The sequence below is a fragment of the Trichosurus vulpecula genome, chromosome 2, assembly GCF_011100635.1.
Source record: "Trichosurus vulpecula isolate mTriVul1 chromosome 2, mTriVul1.pri, whole genome shotgun sequence".
NCBI classification, from domain to species: Eukaryota; Metazoa; Chordata; class Mammalia; order Diprotodontia; family Phalangeridae; genus Trichosurus; species Trichosurus vulpecula.
Genome location: NC_050574.1, coordinates 456,211,696 through 456,218,603, shown reverse-complemented (window position 1 = coordinate 456,218,603; position 6,908 = coordinate 456,211,696). Strand labels below are relative to the sequence as shown.

The 6,908-nt window shown below is 40.4% G+C and overlaps 1 pseudogene; it reads right to left on the bottom strand.

Moving 5' to 3' along the window:
- Positions 1–1,036: 1,036 nt before the first annotated feature.
- On the bottom strand, positions 1,037–1,531 carry LOC118837357 (annotated as a pseudogene).
- Between the last annotated feature and the right edge of the window lie 5,377 nt (positions 1,532–6,908).

The following is a 6,908-nucleotide window of genomic DNA, read 5'->3' as shown; positions in this document are numbered from 1 at the left end:
TTCTAACAACAAAGACAGGCTGGGGCTGACAGAACCTCTCAGAGTTTGCCATGAAACAGCAATGTTGCTTTGAAAGAGAAGGCGCTGAGCTTCTACTTTTTTATTTAAAGTTTTGTGTTCTAAATTCTATCCCTCCCTCCCTTCCTTCCTTCCCCACTTCCTGAGACTATAAGCAATCAGATACAGGTTCTATATGTCCATTTACGTAAAACATTTCCATATTAGTCATTTTGTACAAGAATAAATAAATAAATAAAAGAAAAAAAAGAAAGTGAAAAATAGCATGCATTAGTCTGTATTCAATCAATATCAGTTCTTTCTCTGTAGGCAGATAGTGTGCTTCATCATTCATCCTTTGGAATTGTCTTGGATCATTGTATTGCTGAGAATAGCTAAGTCATTCACAATTCTTCACTGAACAAATTGCTGTTACTGTGTACAATGTTCTCCTGGTTCTGTTCACTTAACTCTGCATCAGTTCATGTAACTCTTTTCGGGTTTTTCTGAAATCATCCTGCTTGTCATTTCTTAGAGCGCAGTGCTATTCCATTACAATCATACATTACAGCTTAGTTAGCCATTCCCCAACTGATGGACATCCCTTTGATTTCCAATTCTTAGACACCACAAAAAGAGCTGCTATAAATATTTCTGTGCTTGTGGGTCCTTTTCCATTTTTTGAGCTATCTTTGGGATATAGATCTAGCAGTGGTATGACTGGGTTAAAGGGTATGCACAGTTTCATAACCCCTTTGGGCACAGTTCCAAATTATTCTCCAGAATGGTTGGATCAGTCCCACATCCCCTCCAACATCCAACATTTTCCTTTTTTGTCATATTAGCCAATTTGACAGGTGTGAGGTGGTACCTCAGAGTTGTTTTAATTTCCATTTCTCTGATCCATGGTGATTTAGAGAATTTTTTCATACGACTATAGATGAACTTCTACTTCTTAAAGAGCAGTAAGGGAAAATTTGGTCCCAGTGTATTAATGTGGAAATTGAATTCTCATTGTTTTGCTCTACGTTCCCTTATTTTAAACCCCGATGAACTCTCTAAATGATATAGCACTATCCCCATCTCGGTTGGCTTCTTGGACTCTTGTTCTGTTGACAATGCTACCTAGCTGCTCCTCTGAAGTATTCACTCCAACCATTTGGCATAGTACCTATAGTCATTCATGTGGAAAAATTTTGTTATCTCTATCTACCTTACATAATGGAGAAGCCAAGTGTAGTCACTTCTCTGGTTGTTGAGTGGTTTTGTCCATCCATATCTTTGTTTTTTTATTTTCTTCCATAGGATGGAAGTGAGCTAGAGTTCTGATGAAACCACAGCAGTTTACCTGGTTTTCTCCCTCAAAGAAGAAAGCGTTGATGACCTAGTCCCTCAGTGGGTTGATGGCAAGCTCTTTGATCCACCGAAGATCTTCCTAGTGGAGAGTTCCTTTCCCTCCTTTTTCCAGGATGATAAACTGGCTAGCAAGACAAATGATCTAATTGTGGGAAAATCCTGTGCCTTTTTTCATCATTCTGAAATAATGCTGAAGCCCAATATCCTACCAAAGCTCCTCCAAAGGCAATGGAGGCAGTAGTGGGTTGGGGTGGGGGGTGGATATGGAAAGAAAGAAGGGATAGATCTCAAGAAGGAAAGAGGAAGGTAACCAGATTTCTTGTTGGAATTGAGCTCGAGTCTTGGATTTAGTATGTGGTAAGTGAAGATGGTTATGTGTGTTTGCCATGGGGATGACGATCATGGGTTGTGTGTGTAGAAGGAAGAACACCAGAATGGGAACAAGAAGATGTGAACTGGAATTCTGACTTTGCTACTTGTATGACCTTCAGTGAAGCATTTTACATCCCTGGGCTTCAGGTTTCTTATCCTTGAAATGAGGTACTTGGAACTAATGAGCTCCCAAGTCTCCTCTAACTCTGAATCTATTATTCCATGACAGTGGTTTCCATAAGAGGTAGGTGGTACGGCAGATAATGTACTGGGCCTGGAGTCAGGAAAAACCGAGTTCAAATCTGGCCTTGGGCACTTCTTGGGTGTAAGACCCTGGTTGAGTAACTTCATTTCTGTCTGCTTCAGTTTCTAAAGGGGGCTCACAATAGCATTTATCTCCTAGGATTGTTGCAAAGCTAACATAAAATAACATTTATAAAGCATTTTGTAAGCCTTATAGTACTACATAAATGCTACTACAACAATAAAGGGATTTGCTTAGTGCTTACTTTAATTATGAGGTACCTTCCTGACTTTGAGGCTTCATTAATTCAGACATCAAAACCTAACAAAAAATGAGAGTAAGAGGTTGGAGGAGTCTCCAAAGACCCGTCTCATTCTCCCATTATCGTTAACCTGAGCTTTCTCACACACGTCACATTTGGAGGCACCTTAGCATTCATTCAGCCCAATCTCATCTTAGGGGTGATGAAACTGAGGACAGGAATGCGATAGTAAGCAGTAGAATCAGGATTTAAAAATCAATGTCTTTGATTCCAAATTCAATTTTCTTTTTCACTGTAGCATTCACCTTCATTTCACTAGCTTTAGAATTCTACCTAATGGCGTGGTGCTGTAGAAAGAACGGTTGGTGAGGACGCAGAAGACCTGGGTTTGAATCCTGACTTTCCTACCTGCCACTTGTGTGACCTTGGGTAAATCACTCAATTTCTCCAGGACTCAATTTCCTCACCTATACAGTGAGAAGGCCCGACTAGACGGCCCTAAGATTCCTTTTAGCTCTAAATCTACACTCTTACAGTCACATTTGGATGTGAAATTACATATGTGAAATGGCACCTCATTTCACAGGAAGAATGGCTGCATCACTTTTAAGTCTGCTTTTCTCATGTGATGTTAGCATCTTAACCTCTGATTTTAACAGGAATTCAATTCCTGGGTCATTAAGATTCTTTCCTTTCCTTTGCAGGAGTAGTGACTCTGGTTTCCATCCCTACTATTCATTCATGTCTATTCAGAGTTCAGTCTCCAGATGTCTTTTGCCCTGCGTAACCATGTTCTGATATACCTCTTTATCCCCAAACAGAGAAGGATTGACAAACTTTTTTTATGTCATTAAAAAAATCTCCTGTGTTTCCTTAACATCTCCTTTGTTTATCCCAGCAAGTTAGTGCTCATAGAAACACCCTTCTGAAATGGGGGAGGGGAGGGGCGGTGATTCAAAGGGAGAAAGCAAGCTTCTCTAGCCTCTTCCTACTAATTGAGTTTCCAGAGGTTTGGGTAATATGCACTCCATAATAATAGCATTTCTATAGTGCCTTAAGCTCTGTAAAGCACTGTATTAGGTTATTTCATTTAATCCTCTAAAGAGCCCTGTGAGCTGGGTGCTATTATAATCCTCATTTTGTAGGTGAGGAAACTGAGGTTGAGACAGGTTAAGTGACTTGGCCAGGGTCACATAGTTAGCAGGTATTAGATGTGGGATTTGAACTCAGATCTTTCTGACTCCAAGACCAGAGCTCGTACGCACCACAGCACCAAGCTGTGGATAATGTCCCACTGAGTTCTTCGGCTGACCTCTCTTATTTGGACTTTTTTAGTGACATTATTCAATCAAGCAATAAAAATTTATTAACTCTCTACCCTGTGCAAGGCACTGTGCTAAACTCTGGGGATACAAAAAGAGGCAAAACACAGTCCCTGCCCTCAAAGAGCTAACAGTCTAATGGGGGAGACAATATGAAAACAAATATATATAAAGAAAGTTACATACAGGATAGATAGAAAATATTAAGAAAGGGAAAGCACTGGAATTTAGAGGGGCTGGGGAAGGCTTCCAGTAAAAGCCGTGATTTTAATTGAGTTTTACAGGAAGACAGAGAGGTCAGTAGTCAGAACAGAGGAGGAAGGGCATCTCAGGGATAGGAAAGAGCCAGAGAGAGTATCTGGAGATAAGAGATGGAGCGTCTTGTTCTTGGAACAGCCGGAAGGACAGTACCACTGGATCGAAGAGTATGTGCTGGGGAGTAAAGCGCTGTAAGGTTAATGGGGAATAAGATCTTCCCTGCCCATCAATAGGCCTCATGTGGAACCCATTAAGGGAAGCTTGCTTGCTTGTAGGAAGGCTTATATACCTTTTGTTAATTTCTAATTAGGCAGTGAGCCTATTAGCTAAAAGAGTATATATTCTGAGAGGTGAGCTTTTACTTTGGGGGCTTGCTTATGAGAAAGATATTATGATTCCCTGGTTGAGACTCTGAGTGGCCGTATGTTCAGAGCTCCCCAACTCCTCAGAGGTAAAAGATCTCTCTATTCAGTGGTGGATGTAAAGCTTTGATTCAGGCAGTAGAGTCTAAATTTAGTAACCCTAAATGCGCTCTGCTGGTCTTTATTTTTCTTTTCTGTACTTTTTCTGTTTAATTAAAGAAGATTGTTGACTCCTGAAACAGCTGTCTTTCCTGGTAAAGCAGATAAAAGAACCTGCACTAGCGGCCATCCTGGGTGTGCCAGTGTGGTTGCCATTACAAGTGCAAGAATACTGGAAAGGTTGGAGGGGGCTAGGTTATGAAGGGATCAGGTGAGAAACAGTGCTGCAAAGTGGATAGGCCTTGGGGCTTTTCCCCTCTGAGGCCAACATTTGGTCCTATGAAAATGGGCCTTGTTATTTTGTCCCAACATTTATTCTTTTTTGTTTTAGATGAAGGGGATTTATCTGTAGGCTCTGACTTTGTGAGTTCCAAAAGGTTAGAAGACACAGTATCCATGAGTCTGGATCCATGATCCAATGCTGGGTCCCAGCATTGATGTCACAAAGAGCAAGGAGTGACCTCTAGGAATGATATTTGGGACCCACATTTGGCTGTGGGTCAGGTAGGATTGTTGTACTGTTGAAACTGCTAAATCTGAGACCAGTCTCACCAGAGATTGAGGTAGGGTGGTATAGGCGAGAGTATACCCCTAAAGAGCTGTGGAGAAATATTTGTCCTTTTCCTGTTGCTCTATTTTTGAAGTAAATATCCTTTTGTAAAAGCTAAAAAACAAAGCCAAAAATGTCCTGCTGCTATTCCCTAGGCCTTAGAGAGGTCCCAGATGTTGTCTGTGCTAGTGACATTTGGGTTTTTTATTTTTATGTCTATAATCCCTACAGGAAGTCAGTAACTAACCCCTAAGGCCTGAAAGCAGTGACCATTTTTAGCATGCCATTATCTATGTTAATGTGTTCTCTGCCATGAATATAATGTAATTTGAATTCTGGTAATGTCAGTTTTTCTTTATAGTAATGCACATTTTCCTGAGCCAATGAAGACTGAGATGAGCTGTTGGGGTCTTCTGGGCTATTTCTTTTTAGAAGGATGACTATGATGTTCTTGTGGTGTTATCTGCTACCAGGACAGCTGTTAACAGAAAAGCCCTGATCAAAAGGAGAATCCTGGGCATTGATACTGATGAGGTTAGTCTGTTTTTATTCTTAAGAAAAAGTGACCTAGCCCACCTGCATCGTGGGGAACTTTCTCAATATACTATCTCTTAATTAACTGACAAAATTCTATTCAATTCAGCAAGCATTTATTAAGCTCCTACTATATGCCAGGTAAAGAATTTAGATACCAAGGCAAAAAGGAAAACAGTTCCTGCCTTCAGGTACCTTACATTCTACTTCCCATGGTGGGGCAGGGAACAATACAGACCCAGGAAAGTAAATGCAAAATAGGTTCAAATTAAAGCTAGGTGGCTAGTGGGTGGAGAACTGGACTCAGTATCAGGAAGACCTGAGTTCAAACCTGGCTTCAGGTATGTACTACCTGTGTGCTCCCAGACAACTCGAGTAACCTCTGTTTGCCTCAGTTTCCTCATCTGTAAAGTGAAGGTAATAATAGAGCCTATTATTATCTTGCCAGGGGGTTGTTGGGAGAATTAATTAAGATAATATTTGTAAAGCACTTAGTGCAGTGCCTGGCCCGTAGTAGGTGTCTAATATGTGCTTGTTTTCTTCCTAAATCAAAGTAATTAGGGACCAGCTGGTAACAGGGGAGGGAGAAAGAAAAGTAATAACACCTAAATAACAGCAGTTAAATTCTATTTTTTCCACCATAAAGGCTCAAACTACGTTGAGACTCAAATTCGATACACAGGGCATATCACAGTTCTCTTTGATTGGTAGCTTCCCAATTCTCATGGACCACGAGCGGTGAGGTGACTGCATGATTGCCAAGGCCATTATATTATGACACGCTGAATGAAGGCAATTTAATGTCCCCTATCATGTTTCACTACAGAGAGATGACATATCCCAGGGGTTATAGGGCCAGCCCTGAAACTGAGGAGACGTGGGCTCATCTCCTGCTCTGCCTCGTCCTCACTGTATGACTGTGCATGAGGCACTCAACCTTCCAGCCCCTCTGATAGCCCTTTTAAGACTGAAAGTCAGATGTGTTGATGATCTGAGTTAGTGGGCCAAGTTTCCATGCTGGGAATCCCTATGCTGATTAAGTCATAAAATAATAATTAACAGTAAGATTTGGAATTTGGAAGCTGGGTTGAAATTTGTCTTTTCTATTTATTCCTATTTATTTTCTATTTATTAGTCTATGGCTTGGAGCAACTGACTTAACCTTCCTGGGCCTGTTTATAAAATGGGGAGGCCAGACAAGACAATCTTTAATGTTCTTTCTGTCTCTAGGATTCCTCTGATTCATATTAATAACTAGATGGAATAATTTGGTGCTCATATATGATTTTTTCTGTGAATTAGACTGTAAGGTCCATGAAGGTGGACTTTCTTTTGCTTCTTTTTGTATCCCCAGCTACATAATAGGTGCTTAATAAGTGGGGTTTTTTGATTGATTGTATTTATTTTAATATCAACTTTTGTATAAAGTTTAGTAGATAGCATAAAATTTAGTATGATATTTTAATATAAAATACTAGAATCCAACATTCCC